This window comes from Halichoerus grypus, chromosome 3 (genome assembly GCF_964656455.1).
Source record: "Halichoerus grypus chromosome 3, mHalGry1.hap1.1, whole genome shotgun sequence".
Lineage (NCBI taxonomy): Eukaryota > Metazoa > Chordata > Mammalia > Carnivora > Phocidae > Halichoerus > Halichoerus grypus.
In genome coordinates this window covers 143,333,125-143,354,272 of record NC_135714.1, presented here as the reverse complement: position 1 = coordinate 143,354,272, position 21,148 = coordinate 143,333,125, and the positions used below count along the sequence as shown (strand labels likewise).

The window sequence follows — 21,148 nt, the reverse complement described above, 5'->3', positions numbered from 1 at the left end:
GTATTGGACTCTGAAGATTTTCTGGACTAAATAAGACCCCTTTTCTAAGCTAATCTTGCAAGGGCAAGATAAACAATGTCCAGAGAAATTTGTTTTTTAACACATAGTTTTCCACTATTTCCCCAATATTAGAACATCCACTGTGTTGATGGTTGATTACTCATTATCCATATATTCTTTTTTTAATTGTACATTTAGTGCCACCTTTTTTTTTTTATTTTATTTTGTTATGTTGTGTTAATCACCAGACATTACATCATTGGTTTTTGATGTGGTGTTCCATGGTTCATTGTTTGTGTGTAACACCCAGTGCTCCATTCAATGCGTGCCCTCTTTAATGCCCATCACCGGGCTGACCCGTCCCCCCGCCCCCCTCCACTCTGGAACCCTCAGTTTGTTTCTCAGAGTCCATGGTCTCTTGTGGTTCATCTCCCCCTCTGATTCCCCCCCTTCATTATCCATTTATTCTGTGAAGAGAGCAGCCTTATTTTTGGTATAATATGATAGGTAGGTACATAGTCTCCCGACAGATACTTCCTGATGATTTGATTTTCAAAATAGGTTTAGAATTATCTGTGCAATGGGAGTCCTACGTTTTTATTTAAATTACTAAACAAATTTGGCACATTAAGAGTGATCTGCTTTTGTCTTCATTACATGATAACCTGCAGTAAATTCTGTAGAAAAATAAAACCTGTGTTTATCTATTTCGTCTTTATATTGTATTTGCCTTACATCTCTTTTACGTAGTTCCTAATGGTTAATTTCTAACAGTGTTCTGTGCTGGAAGTCCTTATCAAAACTAAATAAAGGGATGATTACATAGAAAAAAAAAATTAAAAATCATATGTTTAAAATTATTTAATCAATTCCAATGTCCATTCCTGACAAAAAGTTTCAGAAATTAATGATCAAGTAAAAAAACTTCCTTAATCAGATAAAATTCTTCTACAAAAATGTCTATAGCAAATATGGTTAATGGTAAAATGTTGAACACATTGTTTTTGAGACTGGGTCCATGACAAGGATTCCTGGTATGATGATTTACATTCAGTATTTTATCCAACTGTCCTAGAAGTACAGTAAATCCACAAAATTAAATAAAAGGAGTAATAAGAATGCAAGAAATTAAACTACTTTTATTCACAGACAATGTGAATATATATTAAAATCCAAAGGAATCTGGAAGTAAACTTTTAGAATAAATAAGTGAATTTGAAAAAGACTGCTTATGTAATTTCATTATAAAGCTAATTTTATTTTTATTTATAAGAAATAAAGGGAAAAGGGCACCTGGGTGGCTCAGATGGTTAAGCGTCTGCCTTCGGCTCAGGTCATGATCCCAGGGTCCTGGGATCGAGTCCCGCATCGGGCTCCTTGCTCCTTGGGAGCCTGCTTCTCTCCCTCTGCCTCTCTCTCTGTCTCTCATGAATAAATAAATAAAATCTTTAAAAAAAAAAAAAAAGAAAGAAAGGGAAAAAAGTTTAAGTGTTATCACTTAAATAGTATCAAGAAATATTAGACTTAGAAATGAATTTTATTAAAAACACACAAGACCAGAGGTTCTAGGTGTCTCACTCGGTTGAGCTTCCAACTCTTGATTTTGGCTCACGTCATGATCTTGGGGTTGTGAGATTGAGCCTTGTGTTGCCCTCTGCACTCGATGGGAGTCTGCTTGAGATGCTCTCCCTCTGCCCCTAACCCCCCTCTCTAAAAATAAATAAATAAATCTTAAAATACACACACACACACACACACAAGACCACTACAGAGAAAACATAAAATATTGAAAGCAAGAAAAACTTAAATAACTAGGGGTATGTACTATGTCTATGAATAGAGAGCATCAAAATTGATCTTTGGGAACAAAACAAACAAAGAAAAAAGAGACAAATGAAAAAACAGACTCAATTATAGAGAACAAACTGATGGTTATCAGAGGGGAGGTGAGTGGGGGGATGGGTGAAATAGGTGATGCAGATTAAGGGTACACTTATCATGATGAGCACTGAGTAATGTATAGAATTGCTGAGTTACTATGTTGTACACCCAAAACTAATATAGCACTGTATGTTAAGTATACTGGAATTAAAATTTTAAAAATTGATCTTTGAAATAAATGATATCCTAGTCAAAATCCTAGGTGAGCTTTTGTGGAAATTAACAAACTGTTTTTAAATTTATATGAACTGTATTAGACCAAGAATAGCCAAGTAACTGAAGCAAACAAGAATCACGTATATGAAAATACTTCTAAAAAATTAGATCCTGTGAAGCTTTAAGCAATTATAGAAGCCATGGTAAGCATTTGATTAAAATTTTTCTTTGGATTTTTTTTAAGATTTTATTTATTTATTTGACAGAGAGATAGAGAGAGAGCACAAGTAGGTAGAGAGGCAGGCAGAGAGAGAGGGAGAAGGCTGAGCAGGTGAGCCCCACACAGGGCTCAATCCCAGGACCCTGGGATCATGACCTGAGCCGAAGGCAGACGCTTAACTGACTGAGCCACCCAGGCGCCCCATGCTATTGGATTTTTTAAATTAGGAAAAATAGGGCACCTGGGTAGCTCAGATGGTTAAGTGTCTGCCTTCGGCTCAGGTCATGATCTCAGGGTCCTGGGATCGAGTCCCACATCGGGCTCCCTGCTCCTTGGGAGCCTGCTTCTCCCTCTGCTTCTCTCTCTCTCTCTGTCTCTCATGAATAAATAAATAAAATCTTTAAAAATAAATAAATAAATAAATAAATAAATAAATTAGGAAAAATATATTGGAGGGTATTTCAGTGGTACTCTGATCAAATGAGAAATTTTATTTAAAAAGACAATGAAATTTTCAGAATTAGAAGCTAAATAAGAGAAACCTCTCCATACTTTCAAATATATATATATATATGTATGTATATATGTTTTATGTATATATATTATATGTATGTTTTGTCATATACTTTTTTAAAGATTTTATTTATTTGAAAGAGAGACAGAGATAGCATGAGTGGGGGGAGGGGCAGAGGGAGAGACTCTTCAAGCAGACTTCCCACTGAGTATGGATCCCCACATGGGGCTCCATCCCACCACCCATGAGATCATGACCTGAGCTGAAACCAAGAGTTGGATGCTTAACCGACTGAGCCACCCAGGTGCCCCTGTTCTGTTTTTGACAATACATCCCATGTGCCAACTGAGCAAGCTAGTGATATACTGGGAATTTAATTATATATTATTTTCATAGTTTGGATTGTAATATGAGGATCCCATTTTGCCATTTAAATCTCTAAAATGTCTTAAATCTATTTCATGATGACAAGATGTACACAAACATACACCCATACTCATAGGTCCTATTAATATCTCCATGATATTGCTGGCAGGAGTATATTTGTCTAGTATCTCAACAAAAACCATGCAACAAATATGTTTCATTGATTTAGGTGATCTGTGAAGAGAAATTAAACGAAACTACTATTAGTGATACATTATCACATTTTATATGCTTTATCCAAATATCAATTCCCTCTAGCAAAAGACTACCAAGGCCACACCTATAGTCAAAAAAGTAGATTGATTGTCTCATTGCAATAAAGGAGAACACACTTTTGGACTTGTGTTAAATGGTTTCAGAAAGTATTCCGAAAGCTGGGACTTGGCTCTGGATTAAATATTGTGAGAAGAGAACATAATACCATGTTTGTTTTGCTTAAGGATTTTTATCGATAGGATGAAAGGAATAAAGTAGAATTAAAGTCATGACTGATAAAATTGCAGTAGTTACCCATATTAGGAAAAGGCCAGGGCAGGGGATTATTTGGCTAATTTTGTAGTATGGACACATGTTTGTTTTATCGGTGCTCAGATATGATTGCAGAGTAGTCTCAATTTTTCTCTTGCTCCCTCATGGTCACAGAGTGGCCTTGTCTGGTGGTGTTCTGTTCTGTGAAATAACACAGCTTAGCTATGAGGCCAGACTGACTCCAAGTATCACTAAGGCGTCAGCATCAGCACCCAGCTATCTCTGGCTCTCAGGGACTGCTTTTCTCTTTCTCACATACAATATCAACTGTTCACTACATCAATATAGTGAGATCATGTTATTAGCTCTATTGTAAGATTAAGCATTAAAACGTCAGAGACGGGTGTCTGGGTGGTTCAGTTGGTTAAGTGTCAGACTCTTGATGTAGGCTCAGGTCATGATCTCAGGGTCATGAGATCAAGCCCAGGGTGGAGCTCCACACTCAGCAGGGAGTCTGCTTGAGATTCTCTCCCTCTGCCCCTCCCCCTCCCCCAAAATAAAAATAAATAAAAATAAAACCTCAGAGAATAATTTGCCTAAAGTAATGCAGGATTTGAACCCTAACTCTCTGACTCAAAGCATATTCCTTTTCAATCCCTTCACATTGGTCCATAGTGACTATAATAAACATAAATACCTCTTAAAATGCTCTGTGAAATTCTTTATTATCTTTTGTTCTCATATTAGCCAGAGTATAATGAGCATGGAACAGAGGAGATGACTAAAGATTAGTAATAAGAACCTAGAAAGAAGATTAATTTAATTACTATTGTAATGGAACTAATGTGAGTTAGCTCCTTGGAGAGTTACAGGTAGCGATTACACCAAGTGCAGTTGTCACACAAAGGAAACTATTTACCACAAATAAGGAGATCATGGGAATGATTTCCAAAGCCACGACTCCCTGAGCGGGAGTGAGTGGGTTCCTTTTATTTAGAGTTAGGATGAATATTCAGGAAGGGGTTTTGTTGTCACATGTAAAGCGGACATAAGGTTGCAGCAGGTAGGTATACTTAGAAAATGTGCCAAACATATATCCTACCATATGTTGATGAAGCTTCTGCTCCTCCTTGGGTGGAGATTTTAACTCAACATTATAATGAAGCAGAGGTAACTGACACAAGGGGAGGGGGCCATGGGCTTGCTTCCAGAGCCAGTATAAACTGGATGGGGCCTTGGGCTCCCTACCTCAGGTAAGGAATGCAGGGTCTTGCTTATGTTCGAAACAACACTGGGAGAGTTTTACCATTGATTTCTTGTCTCTGATGGGGTTAGCTATTTCCAGGCCCTGTAGAGACTGTGAGCTTTTGCATTCCCTTTGTTTCCTTAGAATCCTTAACTACTGAGGTTTTTGCATTTCTTTGTAGTTCTCACACCTCCTAGGAAGTTGCACAAGAAGTGTGCTTGAGCAAGTAGGGCAAAGACCACAGAAAGTAGCTGGGGATCTAAAATGACTTCTCAGGTGTCAATGAAAGCTGTATCTTGTCTTTCTTTTTTGGGGGACCCCTAACTCTTTTTGCTTACAGTATTGCTTAAGCAGTAAAAAGAAGTAACACTACAGTATATAATCTATTTAACAAAAGATCTTCACGTTTTCTGATCAGTTGTTGATAATGACACCTTATATTATTAGCTGGAGTGAGAGAAGTGAAAGGATCAAAAGAAGGAAAGAAAGAGGAAAGAGGGGGGAGATCAGGCAGGTGGGTAGGCAAGGAATGGAAGAAAGAAAAAAGTACACATTTTTCCCAGGCACAGCAGTCTGCTAATGTTCATCCATTTATCTTTCACTAGATCATTGTAAATGAGGGATATGTAACAAAATTCTTCTATGAACTGTCTTATACTTCATGTAAATGCATTTCAATTCTCACATTTTCTTGTCACTCTAGTTTTTTAAACTCGCAAACTGTATCAAAGCAAATTTATATCTATTTACTAACAACAGATATTTGTTAAAAAGATCATTGAAATCAATAGTCTATCGTACCGATTTTTATGTTAAAGTGAGAGCAAAATGACTTTGTTCTATTTGAGAAATAATGAGATTTTCATGTCATCAAACAGAAATACTTTTAGTCCCAATGGAACCTATTTTGCTCCTGTCTGTAAATGAGGACTTTATAGACAGGGCTCAGTTAGAAATGCATGAACCACTCTAGGTATTTCAAGGTAATTTAATATATTGCCATACAACTGAAAGTGTTGAAGAAGCAAAGTCAAAGAAGGCAGATACTCGGATTTCATGTTTTTGCTAGCCAGTAGGGAGTGAGACAATAGATACCAAAATAAACTAGAGATGAGTGATTTTTAGGAAATGAAAATCCAGAGGGGCAGCTGTAAAATTTCACATGTAACAATGCTCTTAAGCTGGCTTGCTCCTGCTAGAGAAATAAAAATACCGATACCGTTCCACTTCTGAATTCAAAATACAGTGTGAGTCTCGGCTGTGGAATCTACTATGGAAACATGCTGGTAGGGATTCCGGACATGTAGTTCAAAGTCTTACTGCTCTGCAACACACTAGAAAACATAGAAAGGGGGGAACAGCGGTCCTGAGTTGCTGGCAGTTACTATGGCATTGTGATTTTCTCAAGACTGAGATAGAAAATCATAAGAAAATTCTATCAACTTCCCGGGGCACCTGGGTGGCTCAGTCAGTTAAGCATCTGCCTTCAGCTTAGGTCATGATCTTGGGGTTCTGGGATCAAGCCTGGCATTGGGCTCCCTGCTCAGCAGGGAGGCTGCTTCTCCCTCTGCCCTTCCCCCTCTTCATGATCTCTCTCTCTCAAACAAATAAATAAAATCTTAAAAAAAAAAAAAAAAAAATTCTATTAACTTCCATGGAAAGAAAATTTTAGAGCAGAGGAAATATTGTAAAAGTCAAATGCTATCTGGGACCAAGAGTTAGAAAGGGAAGGAATGCAAATAGCAAGAAGGATTTTTTTTTTCTTTCTTATTGGATGAATAAAAGGGTTGAAATAGGTGATCATTAATTTTAATTTTTTTTTTCATGTAATGTGTCCTACTCAAACTGTAGTATTGGGAAAAGAAACTAACAGAAAGGCAAGTTTAATCAAAATATATCATTAAGTACAGTGTTCACTCTGCTCATTAGCATCAGTAGTCCTGGGTTCACAGTGATGTTCAAAATAACGATACCAATAGGTTTTACCTGTTACATGTTTACTTTGCTTTAAGAAAGGGTAAAGGGCAAACAACAACACAGCATGCATAACGACAGCATGATGGAGCTTTCCAGGCATGACTTCTGTTACTGTCACTCTACCTGGAACATGCAATAAACCCAAATGATGAAGATGACAGAGCATGATCCATCTTACCTCAAGAATCCATCTGCAATGATTTCCTTTTAGTTTTTATGCATAATCACAGCCCCATAGCTAGTGACGAAGTCCCTTGAGAGTTTTGTGACTCCTTTTCCATTCTCCAAGCCATTGGTGTCACCTCACTATAGGTTGCTTATTACTTGAAACAACAATGAACTATAGATGCTTGGTCTGGCACATGGTCCTTGGCTGGATTCTCATTAATTTTTAAATCTGATATAGATATACTACTAAAACTTCCTTGAGTTAATATTGCAAGTGTTTGAAACTTAATCATAATAATGTATACTTTAAGACAAATAAATCATAATAAAAATGCTAATAATCCAATCATATTTTTAAATTTTAATAATTTTTTTCATACCTGATATAATATATTCACATATTTGATACGTATGGGAGTAATGATGTTTAAGGTTTTTAAAATATTTTATCTTATAAGAAATATTTTCATGAAAGTCATGCAAATAGCCTTTCAGTTTCACCATTGTATAACTTAGCTCATTTGCATGCAAAATAGAAGCATCATCCCCCATCTGGTGGAAACTCCTCTTAATTATAGGTAAATTGCCTAAGAAATAAACAATCTCCAAGGAGATGACCTTGTTAAAACAAAATTATTCACTTATGATGACCTGCAAAAAAGAAGCTATAAAATGTGTAGCATTACTGCTGATAATCAAAAGACTTAAGTTATTTATTATTGAGGTCACAACAAAAACTGGAGACTTCTACAGTACTTTAAGACACTACTATAAGGACATTTTCTAATTTGTGGATTCAAATTAAAATGTGACATGCATTTAACTGTTCTATATTGCTTATGTATATAATATTTAAGTAGAAGTAAAGTAGTAATTAAGAAAAATATACCTACACCTTAACAATATTGCATAATTTAACCATTTTTATCAACATTATTTTTAAATAACACCGCTTTCTACAATTCTTGATTACCTTGGAGTCTAGCACAAGCAGTATAAATTTATTAACCTTTTATTGTGCTTTTCTATGAACAGCAATTACATTCTAATACAGTATTAGCTTATAGCTTTTAGTATATGTGAAAGAAAATTGGCTACACCATTTAAATAGTGTTTATTGTAGGGGATGTTCTGAAATATGTAGTGTTTTATAAACTTAAAAATTCTTCCATTTGTTTCAGATTTATATATGTTGCTCTTGAAAAGCCAGTCAGGTTTTATTATTTCAGATGATTGCCGAGTATTCCCACCTTTGCGGTTATGACTTCATTTTTACCTTACAGTAATTCTCTTAATGGCTACTAGAATTGATTGCAATAGTAGGCATGCCTTCTATTAATATTATGCAAGAGTAAAAGCAGTTCTTGGCAGGTTCCTGAATGGAATTCATCTGTTTAAATATGCATTTTTTTATTACTGTCTAACCTTCTACAACCTTTAATGTCTATCTTTGCCATTAAAGATTAATCCACCAGTCTATCAGATAAAATAATAATCCAAATGGATCTGCATTACTTCACCTCACCTATTAAATCAGATGAGACTATATTTTTACTCTTTGTAGATATATATGTCACAATAAATCACCATCCAGTAAGAAAGAAAACCTAGTATAATGTAATACTATGTTTGCAAAATATATGGATTGTCAAATATACTTTATGAATATCCAAAATTTTCCAGACCTACAAAAGGAGAATCTCAAAGAAAATTAACAAAAAGGAATAGCACTATAGTTTCCATTGATTTAGCCATTTGTCCATCCATCCAACCAATAATTTTTAAAGTTCTGTTTGTTATCCTATTTATTAATTATGCTGTGCAGAAGATTAGGTATTCATGAAAAAGATAAGATAGGTGTAGTTTTATTTACCTTGTGCTAAGTATCCGTTTCTATCTATGTATGTCTCTATCTATCTCTATATAGATACCTATATCTATGTACCTATATGTAGGTAGAGATAGATATAGGTATAGATATCGACATATATCTCCATAGATCATTATTGCCCAGAAGAAAATACAGTTCTGTAAAAGTAAATAAATAATTTTTTGATAATGCTATGTATTTTATCACTCAGAGATGCATATTTATTGAAAGCATTTAATAAAACTCTTCATAAACTATGCAGAAAATACATATGTTTAAAAATTTTTGCAGCTCTGTCTGTGTTTATTAAGCACTTTTCACCGTGGAATCCTTTTTCATGAAACAAAATGTAACAGAAAACGTGATCCGTGAGGCATGTGGAAAACTCTGTGGCAGAAGAGACTGTTAAATCAGTGTATTTTTCTCATGCTGGCGGTGATTAGAAACCAACTTGGAAACAAATGGGAAATGCATGCTCTCTTTTTCATCACTTTCTTCAATATACAATTATGAGTGATACTTAATGATACTTAATGTTTAAAAGGCAGAGATGTAGAGAGATTTTAAATATACCTGAAAACATACATTTGAGAAGAGATTTTTAACCTCCACCTTGTACGTTGTAGGTGATTTGAGTTACATTCTGTGACACTGTGATAGTGTGACATCAGCTCAATGCATGTCTCCTGTTACTGAATTATGTCCCTCAAAATTCATGAATGTAGAAGTCCTAATTCCCAGTACCTCAGAATATGACTATTTGGAGAGAGAATCTTTCAAGAGGTGATTAAAACAAAGTAAGGTCATATTGGTGGGCCCTGATCCTATGTGACCAATGTCCTTAAACAAAGAGAAGATGAGGACACAGTTGACACAGATTGGGGAATGACCATGGAGGACACAGTTAGAAGGCAGCCATCTGCAAGCCAAGGAGAGATGCCTTAGAAGGAACCAAACCCGTCAACACCTTGACTTGGACTTCTATCTTCCAAAACTGTGAGAAAATAAATCTCTGTTGTTTAAGCCACCCAGTCTATAGTATTCTGTTATGACATCCCTGGAAAACTAATATACCTACTAAGCATTTTCTTTAGGTCATATGGTCCAGTGGGGTCCTCAAACACAACAGAAGGTAACAATGTGGTGCTGCGCTCACCCCTCACCAGTGAAAATAATCTTAAAGCCCCCTTCTTCCACAGAAGCTGTTGGTGAAACCCATCTTCCTTTCGGTTTTATAGAGTACTTCATGGTCTGTGGTTTCCAAATTAATATGGGGTCGTTATCAAAATTAGTTAAGGATTTTGCTCTGATTAACTCTTCAGTTAATCACATTTAATAAAAGAATAGAAATAATCCTTTGCATATTTAGATGAGTTAGATAAATACTCATTGTTCCTTCCATAAATATCAATTAATAACTCTGGGCATGGAATAATAATAGCCTTTCTGGTTATATGATCATAAATGTGTAATGTTTAAATTAAAGCTTTAGTGTAATGTTCCATTAATAGAAAATATCTGCTAAAAAATAGAAAATATCAGCAGGTATTTGAAGTCTCAAATACATCGATTCAAAAACTTTAGTTTAAAAAGTGTTGACACAACTTGATATTTATTCTCCTCCTCACCTAACAGAAATGGATTTATCTCTGTTGTGTACAACATTAAATATTCCAACAAAGTTTGTCATCTTTAAGACGTTTGCCTAGAATGCTACTGTGTCGCTTGATTCTGTCCCTTGTTGCTCCTGCTATTCAGAGAGCCCTTTTTAAAACCTCAAATGCCACTGATGTCAGCAGGTAATGAATCATGTATTACTAATGCCCAAATGCCTGCTTGGAGACTCATCCATTCAACCTGTGCCCTCTAATGTCTGAACAGAATGCCTCTCGGAATAAAACACCTCAATCCTTAGGCTGCTTCTCAAAAAGAGAATTACTTATGAATCAGAAAGTTTCACATACACTTGTGAACATCAATATTCTTTAATGGGCTATAGAAATCGTAGCTCATGTTTTAATAAAACTGTGTGATTTATAACAATGCTGAAGACTCATGGTTTCACTTCCATAATTTATCACTTACGAATTTTAGTACAACTTTAATGCATCCCACACACAGACTGAAATAATCCTCGGTAAGGAATTACTCTCTAAGATGTATGCGGGTGTGTGCTCCTGTATGTGTTTATATTTGTCAGAGAGGATTTGGAGGGCAACTTACCTGATTTTGTACTTTTGTGTGGCAGAGACATGAGTATTGTATTATAATAAGATCTACTCCAAATCCTTTTGTCCCTCTATGACAATGCCTGGAGGAATTTTTAACTGAGCTTTTTTTTTTTTTTAAAGATTTTATTTATTTATTTGTCAGAGAGAGAGAGAGAACAAGCAGAGGGAGCAGCAGGTAGAGGGAGAGGAAGAAGCAGGCTCCCCGCTGAGCCAGGAGCCCGACGCGGGGCTCGATCCCAGGACCCTGGGATCATGACCCGAGCTGAAGGCAGACGCTTAACCAACTGAGCTACCCAGGCATCCCTTAACTGAGCTTTTTAATAAAGGCATGGTTTAAAATTGGACTGTGCTTTGGAATGAGACTTATCTGCATTTTATTGTATAATTAGGTAATTGTGTGTGTGTGTGTACATTTCCATTTACATATATGTTCTGCTTTAAATTTCAGTTCCTCTTTATTTCAGGCAAAGCTTCTAGATTTTCTTTAATGAGGCATCCTCCTTTTTTTTCAAAATGTCAGAGACATGTTGATCTTTTCCTACATCCATGCTATTCTTGTCCCTCCTATCTTTCTTAACAATTTTAGTCTCTGCTTTTGAATTTTCTCATACAGTCTTGAACTTGATTCTTGAAGGAAACATTCTGAAACACAAAATTTCCAGCATCATTTACTTATTAGTCAGGAAATGTTCTCTTTTTCTCTAATTTATATGTTCTTCGTGTTTCATGTATGTATTGTCTCCCTCAAGGCAGTGATGCGTATATTTTTACATTCTGCCTTGGGAATAACTTTCTCATCAGACTTCATGTTGAAAACATAATTCACAATGAAGAAACTGCCACTTACTTTGAAACTTAATGACCATATTCCTAAGGGTATTTAGGGATCTAACTTTCCTTCACTACGTGAGGTCAGTTCTGTAGACTATATACATGCTATATTCATTTTGAGTTGGATTGTCCTAGACAAATATGTAACTCAAGCCATTTTTGTGCTGGAGAACTTTTCCAACCTTCATTAAGTTTGTATAAATCACTATCTATCAATACTACTTAATTTCTCAAAAATTGAAATATAAATAAATAAAAACTAAAACGGTGTACATTTTAAATATGTTTAAAATGGTTTGTGAGGTTAAAAGTTTCTATTTTACAGAGATCAGTTTCTATATGTCCCAAGAGTCTAAATGTTCATATTCTATGACCCAGTAACTCCATTTCTAAGATTTTTCAAAGAGACAGCAATAATTGTTGAATAAAGGTTTGTCCTAGTTCTTTTTACATACACATAAATTGGAATATTGTATTCCTTATATACAATATTTATTTGTGGGAATTTTTAACAAGTTATATATTCAAATAATGGTATTTTTACATCTACCATATCTTTTGCTGTCAGATGTTTTTATAACCTGAGAAAACTATCACTTTATAATGTAAAACAAAGGAGTAATATTAAAAATTATTTGTCTGAAAAAAAATAAAAATAAAAATTATTTGTCTGACATGGCCCAAGTTATGCAAAATTTACATAGCAGATAAGCAAAGTAAATATTGAACATTGGATACCTATTAGTGAGGGTGTTAAATATATAGTTTTATGTTTATTCTTATTAATATACATTATAAAATGTATATGTTTATAAAATTGGCGTCTCTTACATCAGTAAACAGAAAAAATGGATTTTTAATTCTGCTGTAAAAATAACTTTTTTAAAAAAGTAAAAAAATTTAAAAAAGTAAAAAAAATCATCATCATGTAGTGTGAACTGTAGTTTAAATTCTCTAACAACTAGATAGTTCATAAATGGCTTTTCACATATAGCATGAAACAGTCATTATGGTGATTGGAGCCTAGAAAGCAATGATGGAGATTCTTAAAAGAATATAAGCTAAAAGTCTTACTTATGCACACAAAAAAAGCTGAAAGACTTTTTCAAGATTATGCAATTTCATTTTATTTACATATTTGAAGGCATCTTGGTCTGAATGTGGACTGAAAAAGAAAAGATCAAATAAAGCAAATATACAAGGCTTGTGGTAAAGCCATTCAGAAATGTGGAAAGCTGAGCCATTTATTCATCAAATATTTATTAATCACTTCTTTATGTGCTGGCACAGCTAGATATAAAGAGTAAAGATAATTCTGGGGCCCCTGGGTGACTCAGTAGGTTAAGCGTCTGCCTTCAGTTCAGGTCATGATCTCAGGGTCCTGGGATCGAGCCCCACGTCAGGCTCCCTGCTCAGTGGGGAGCTTGCTTCTCCCTCCACTTCTCCCTCTGCTTGTGCTCTCTTGTAGTCTCTCTCTGTCAAACAAATAAATTTTATTAAAGAAAAAAAGGATAATTCAAGAATATATTATCCATACCCAAATAATTAAAAGTGGAAGTTCAATAAGAAATAAACTCTCCCTCCTCCTCTTTTTTTTTTTTTTTTAAGATTTTATTTATTTATTTGACAGAAAGACGGAACACAGGCAGGGGGAGTGGGAGAGGGAGGGGCAGGCTTCCCGCTGAGCAGGGAGTCTGATGCGGGGCTCGATCCCAGGATCCTGGGATCATGACCTGAGCCGAAGGCACACGCTTAACTGACTCAGCCACCCAGGCGCCCCTCCCTCTTCCTCTTTAAGCTGAAGTAACCATTATGCTCTTCAGAGTCTTGTCTCTTAACGTTGTCTTTTTCGTCTCCGGGACGTTATGGCCTATGGAATGGGAGTACAGGAGTTGATGTTGAGAGGCAAGTTGGTTGGACTTTCTTTGCGTGGACTTAGTCTTGTAAATAAACATTCACATGAAGCCAGACTTAAGCCCTTTTCCCTATAGAATAGTTGCTTTCTGCAGGTTTTCACTGTAGCACATTCACATATCAATCTAGTCCCATGGAGGATGTGATCAGAATCTCTATACTTTAAAATGCTTAGAAGGGGTAATGGCAAATATATTTACCAGCAGTGAGGTGTGGTGATATTTCATTCTTCACTTCATAACAAATCAGAGACTTAGGAAAATCTCTTCTTAACCAAAAGCTCATGGTGGATGGGGGGGGGGGGGGAGACACCAAATATGTTTGAATACTTTGTGTAATTATTTTTTAACATTTAGCAAAAATGAATGATGATTTGAGAAAAACTGCTTAAAACCTTATGAGTCGAGCCTAATAGAGACAGACAGTAGACGGTGTGCTAAACCTACTATTGAAACAAAACTGGTAACATTCTCTTAAGTTAGAACACAATTACGGGGTGGATCTCACTACCCCAATCTGAACCTTCCAGAGCCTCCTCTCTTCCTGCAAGTCTGTGTTTAGATCTGAGCTTCTTATTACATAACATTGTTTTGATGAACAACTCATAGTGACAGACATCAGTGTTCTTTCTTTAATAAATGATGATCTTATTAATTACATATATATGTTACAATGTAAGCATATCCAGAGTATTTAGCATTTTTTTGTAAAAGGAAGAATGTGTTACCTATTAAAATATAAGAGCACATGAAAGTGTTTGAGACTTGAGAAAGTATTTATTGTCCCTAAAATACAAAATGAAAAGAAAAATGAATAATCAAAATTAAATGTTTAATAGTTCTAAACATGTCAACTTCATTAATTTTTAAATTTTATATTTATAAAATTAATTAAGGGGCAGCTGGGTGGCTCAGCCAGTTAAGCATCTTTGGCTCAAATTATGATCTCAGGGTCCTGGGATCAAGCCCCCCCCATGTGGGGCTCCCTGCTCAGCTGGGAGTCTGCTTCTCTCTCTCCCTCCCTCTACCCCTCCCCCGCTTGTGATTGCTCTCTTTCTCTCTCTCTCAAATAAACAGATAAAAATCTTTAAAATAAATAAATTAAATTAAATTACAGGAAGGGTGTGGTTTTTGATTTGGCAAGAATTCTCACTTTGCCCAATGCTTTCAGATAAATCATTGCCAATTTTAAATTAAATGAGTTAATTGTTGGCAAAAGAAAATTAACTTGCGCAATTATAAAAAACATTTTCAAAGACTTTATATCTAAAATATTATCTTTAATGTATGCTGTTAGTTAGGGCCTCTAAAAGTAAAATATCTTGGACTTCTGGAAAGCACTGAAATGTTACTAGTATCTTTCCATCAATTCGCACTCTATGTAATTTTCTCTTAGTAATATCAAGAACTTGGAATGTTGAATACACAGTAGCCTTGTGTAGACCTGTCACTGATATATTGTTTATTGGTAAGGAAGAGATGCTACTTGAACATAATAGAAATTGTTCTGAATTAGGAGCACCAGTTTTGCCACCAAATACTATGATTTTAAATGAGGTAACAAATTCTCTAAGCCAATAGATGTTATAAAGAAACTAATACCTCAATGTCTGATTTAATGAGTATGATCAATAAATGTTAACTGTCCTCCCTCAGCTCTTACGCTCACAGTGTGCATTTAGAATTGTCCAGCAGTTTCCATGAAGGAGAGAGACAGTGCAGGGAGGGGAAGGACCCTCTACTACTGATTTTTAAGCATGGGGTTAAAAAGGCAAAAGGCATGGAAGGGATTATAATGGAAATCAACAAGCAACCTCCTGCCCCACTTCTTCTCATCCCATCCCTGGGTCACAGAGCTAATCATTTTTAAGTCTTGCTGGTTTTCCCCATCTGGTGATTAGCTCATTTGTGAAATAGCTATTTATCAACTTCAAACATTACCTTTAGATTCTCTGCTTTGATAAATGAGAATATATTTCACTTCAGTCCCACTTTCCAAAATAATTACATGGCTATTCTTAGTTTTCCACTGATTACAATTGAAAAAGCAAAAACATTAGTTAAAAAAACAAAAACAAAAACAAAAAACATTTAACCATCTGTTTCCAATTCCCTAGGTGTCTTTTGCCTCCTCTTTTGTAAAACGAGGGCTTAACATTCACATGGTTCCCTCTATGTGTCTTCACTTCACTTCCCTATTTCGGGTGGCTATCATGGAACTACTCATTGCCAAAGTTGTTAACACAAATTATATTGAATAACCATTGTTAGGTCTTCTGTAAATTCTTTATAAGGTGACTCGATTTGTATATCAAAAGTTTTTACAGTATCATGATGGTGTAAATATTGTTCACTCAAATTGATAATTTATGCTAGAATTATATCTGTAAAAATACCATTTCTTGTATTTCAATGGAGAATATTACTAGCATCACTTTTAAATGTATTCTACCATTTCACATCCCAGCTGCCTTTATTATGACTCTGATAACTTTTTACAAGTTGTCAATTAGAAACTATTTTGTCAAATCACACTCTCCCTCTAGCTGTCCATCAGCTTTGTTCCATCTTTAGATGCCCTTACACAGGTAGTTTCAGCAGTGTGCTTCCAAGTTTTTCTTGAGTGGAGTGCCTCTTTTGTGAATCTCATGTCTTTTTCTTAATTTCCTTTCATTTTGTTGCAGCCCATTCTCATGGTGGCATGGAATGCAAAAATCTCTGAGTTCTTGTATATCTGAAAATGTCTTTATTATGTCCTATTTTCTTAATAATAATGGATATGGGATGCTAGATTAAAATTCATTGTCCTTAGAATTTTGAAGGCTTGCTTCAAGTTCTTCTATAATCCATTATTGCTAAGATTTTTGGAATACTGATTCTTTGCCTTTGATAGTAATCTTTTGTTTGCTTTTTGTTTGATTGTTTATTTTTGTTTTCTTCCTGAAAGCTCTTATAATCTTTTTATATTTCATATTTTAAAAGATGTCTTAGTGTGTGTATATGTGTATGTTTAATTCATTCAGTTAAGAGCTCAGTGGTCCCCCTTTCTCTGAAAACCTCTCTTTCTGTTATAGGAAGTATTTTCTATATTTTAAGATGATTTTTGCCAATTTCAAATTCTTCTTTCTCTCTTAATAATTTCTGTAAGTTGAATATTGAGCTAATCCTCCATGTCTCCTATTGTTTCTTTTATATTCTTCCTCTCTCATCTCCCTCTATTGTTTTTATTTTACATTCTATAAATTTTTATTGGTTTTATCTCCACCCATTCTATTACATATTTTGTCTTGCCAAATATGTGATTATGTGTGTGTGTACACAAGTATAAATACATGCATAACTTTTCCAAGACCTCTTTCTTTTTCACTTGTTTGCTTTATATAATACCTGCTCTAATTAATAATTTGACAATAATTATTAATAATTAATAATCTGACACAATTGAAGAACCTTGCATTGAAATTTAGCTTTTTTATTCAAATTTAGTTTAAAGCCATATTTATTACATTATGATTTATTATTCTGTTATTTATTTCTGACTACAAATACAAAGAGATCAATGAGTACCAAGCACTGTTTTAGTTCACTATTGGCTATAAAATTTAGAGCAGTCATTTAACTTCTATATCCCAGTTTCCATAGTTATAAAAAAGCCATAATAATCCTTAATCTAATCTTCCAGACTTGATATTAAAATCAAATGTAAAGCCTCATTAAAGGCATTTCATGCTGTGTAAGTGCAAGATATTATCTCTAGAAAAAGAATCCATGTAGTAGAACTGTTGGAAAATATGAAGAAAAGACATTAATTGACTTCTGGAAAAGAGCAGTAGTAAATCACTGATGACTTGTAGGCACTTCAAGGGTGAGATCTGACTGGTTCTGTTCCAGTTGGAACCTGTCTGCAACAAAAATTTGGTAGCCAGTGAAGTAGAAATGTCATCCTATAAATAAAGCTATGTTTCTATATTGTTTAAGCTAAGCATTTCTTTTTTGTGTGTGTGACAAGGACAGTGTGACTCATGATATATAAAAAATAATGGCACCATTGCAGCCTCCCTAAAAAAATAGGAAGAAGAATAGGCAAGTATCATTGAATAACCTCCACTTGGGGCTCTTGTTAACTACTGCAGAACGTGTGGTAGCATAAACTGTAGCTCATTGTTCAGTAAGATCTCTGTGATGTTTGTATTTGGCATTAAAAATTGGACTTGAGGGTACATGATTCCTTTAAAGTCGAGAGATGTATTTATATAGATTTTGTGTTACTGTCTTCTAAAAATGTGTTCTGCTAACATCATATATCTTTGCAGTGATGATCATCTCACATCACTGCCAACGTAACTTACTGAAATGGAAATGTGTAAGCTTTAAGTGAAGCAATGCTTGACTTGTTTGTCCTAGGTTCTTGTTCTTGCTGTTTTTATTACTGGTTTGCAATAAGGATTAAAACCTTGGACTCTGAATTCCATGTTTTTTGAATTCATAACTTGGCTCTGCCACTTACCTGTCTGACCTCAGGCAAATTAGTTCTACAGCTCTCAATGCCTCAATTTCTTAACACTTAAATGGATATAATACTAGTTTAATCTTCATAAAGTTTCTATAAGGATTAAACATGTTAATATATGTAATTATAACAGTAAGTATGCATTGCTAGCTGTTATTATCAGTATTATTATAATTATTACTGTAGGATTCTTAATTCCTAAAATATTTAATTACAGTAAAGGCATAACCTCATATTGAAACTTAAGCTAAGGTGTGTGTGACACACAATAAATATATGTAATGTTCATATTTAGATAAATTTTTTTAAAAATCTGTACTAACACTATGTTAATGATATAATAAATGCTGTATTTACTAATGCAAGAAAAGAAAATATGTGCCAATCTGTTCAACAGACTTAATCATTCTTCAGCAGATATTCTATTGGATAAAATTTTGCTTTTTGCTGGGTGTGGCTTTGGGGAAAAAAACATAAGATGGATAAAGGAAATAACTAAAATTCATTTTTAGATGTTCATTTGCTTAAAGTAGGTAATGCCTTAACATGCCTTAACTCTTAAAAGAATAAATAAACATGCTTTAACTCTTAAAAGTATAAATGTACATATATTGTTATCGCTGGACAATTTATATCCCCCCAACCCAATTCTCATTACAGAGGTGACAATGTTTCAATCTCTTACGTGTATTTCCAAAGATATTTTAAGGATGTATAAACAAATGCATTTTTCCTCCCTTTTTACCAACGCAAGCATAGTTAACACATTCTTTCCTCCTTATCTTTTTTTCACCAAAAGCTATATTGTGTGTTGAAGTCTATATCAGTACATAATAAGCTTCTAAACTTTATTAAGGACTTATATAGGCTTCACTGGATAGATGTACCTGACTAATCTCACCAGGCCACAGCTGAGGGACAGTTTTGTTGTGAACGTACTTGCTGTTATAAAAGTGCTGAATAAATAATATTTGTACAATTTAAATTAGTTGGTATATATATAGTATACTGTATGATCATTTTTAAGAAAAGGAATTGCTAGGTCGTGGGTTAATGCATGCCAATTAATTTTTAAAGCAATTTTAGTTTTAAATTTATTTTTGAATATTAATACAGGTATATAGCACACAACTCAAAGGCAAAAAAATGAATGGTAAAAAAAAGACTATCTCATACTACTTTCATATTCATCCAGTTCCTCAAACTGGAGATAATTAGTCTTATCCGCTTTATATATATCCTTCCAGAGATACGTGATGCGTATATGTGTATGTAGAAGAATTTCTCTTTTTCAGGTCGGCTTTTGTCTTCTATAGCATAACAGTTTATAGCTTCAGAAGATTCTTGCCTAGATGTTTGTGTAAACATAGATACCAGGCTAGAGTGTAAATATTCGTATTAGGAGCACACTATGTATATTGCCTCATCACTCAGTCTCAGCCATTGTTCTTATCAGAAAAAGTGATGTTTTCTGGGACTTTCACTATCGCTTGTTATTTTCCCTGGATGAAAGAATAGTGATGAATTCTGTACATTGCTCTGTCCTCGACCAAGGATTTGCAAACTACTACCATCTGCCTCTACACTGGGAACACAATATGCATTCTGGGATTCCTCTTTACTATCTTACGAAAAATTACTTTCACTTCTCTCTTAAATCTTTTATTTCCTGTGTCTCAGCCGTCCTCTTTCTTAGGTCTGTCTCTGCTGTATCACATCCTTCAGTAGCTTCCTAGAGAAACACTATGGGGGTGGTTAGTTTCTTAATCCTGTGTATTAGAACATCCCTTTAGCTTATTCTCTCACCTGATTTTTCTAGATATAGAATTCTTAGTTTAAAATATGAAGCAATTTTTCAATTGTCTTTTTGATTGCCAATGTTGCTAATGAAAAAATGAAGATGTCCTGATACCTTATTCTTTGTATATGATAACTTTTGTTACTCTCCCCCATGGCAACTTATGGGATCTTCTTTTATGCCTCTACTGTTCTAAAATATCAAAATGCTTTGCTGCTATGGATCAGCCACCCTATTGGGTACTTGGAAAGTCCTAGTAATCGAATTTGATTCCCTTGAATACTAAGAAATGATCTTAAATTACATTGCATTATATCATACTATATTACACATGTTATGTATAATACATATAGTGATATAATGTATATAGTTTATATTAAATGTACTGTAACATTTATAAATCAGCATGTAAGTTATTTTTTTTTAAACAAAATGAACAAGAGTACTATCAAAGAGTGCTTGTCAGTTCAGGAATTTGCATATATGCTACATACGGAGGAGTAAGCCCCACAGTATTGATGCTCTCTAAACAATGGAAATAAGTACTTCTTATATTTTCAAAATATTTTGGCAACAAAAGACTAAATTTGACATGCCACATTTTAGCATTAATCTCTCACACACATACACACAGATACATATATATATAATATATTCTACTACTCTTTATTGTAGAGACTATTCTAGAGAATATAATTATTGGTAGGTAACAATAGTTTTTTAAAAGAGGAATTAATTTAAGTTCCAAATGTCAAAGTTTGCTAACACCTTATTCTTAAAACAGAAATTTATATTATTTTCTTAAATCTTTTACAATCATTCTTAATGTTAAATAAGATAGCTTTTCCTTTTCTATGCTTAAAAAAATATATAGGTTTA

General features: G+C 34.4%; 1 protein-coding gene across 2 annotated transcripts in view; it reads left to right on the top strand.

The window, feature by feature from the left end:
• The window catches only part of SPOCK3 (SPARC (osteonectin), cwcv and kazal like domains proteoglycan 3), a 483,784-nt gene that overhangs the window by 404,725 nt on the left and 57,911 nt on the right, over positions 1 to 21,148 (top strand). The gene's annotated exons all lie outside the window — the stretch shown is intronic.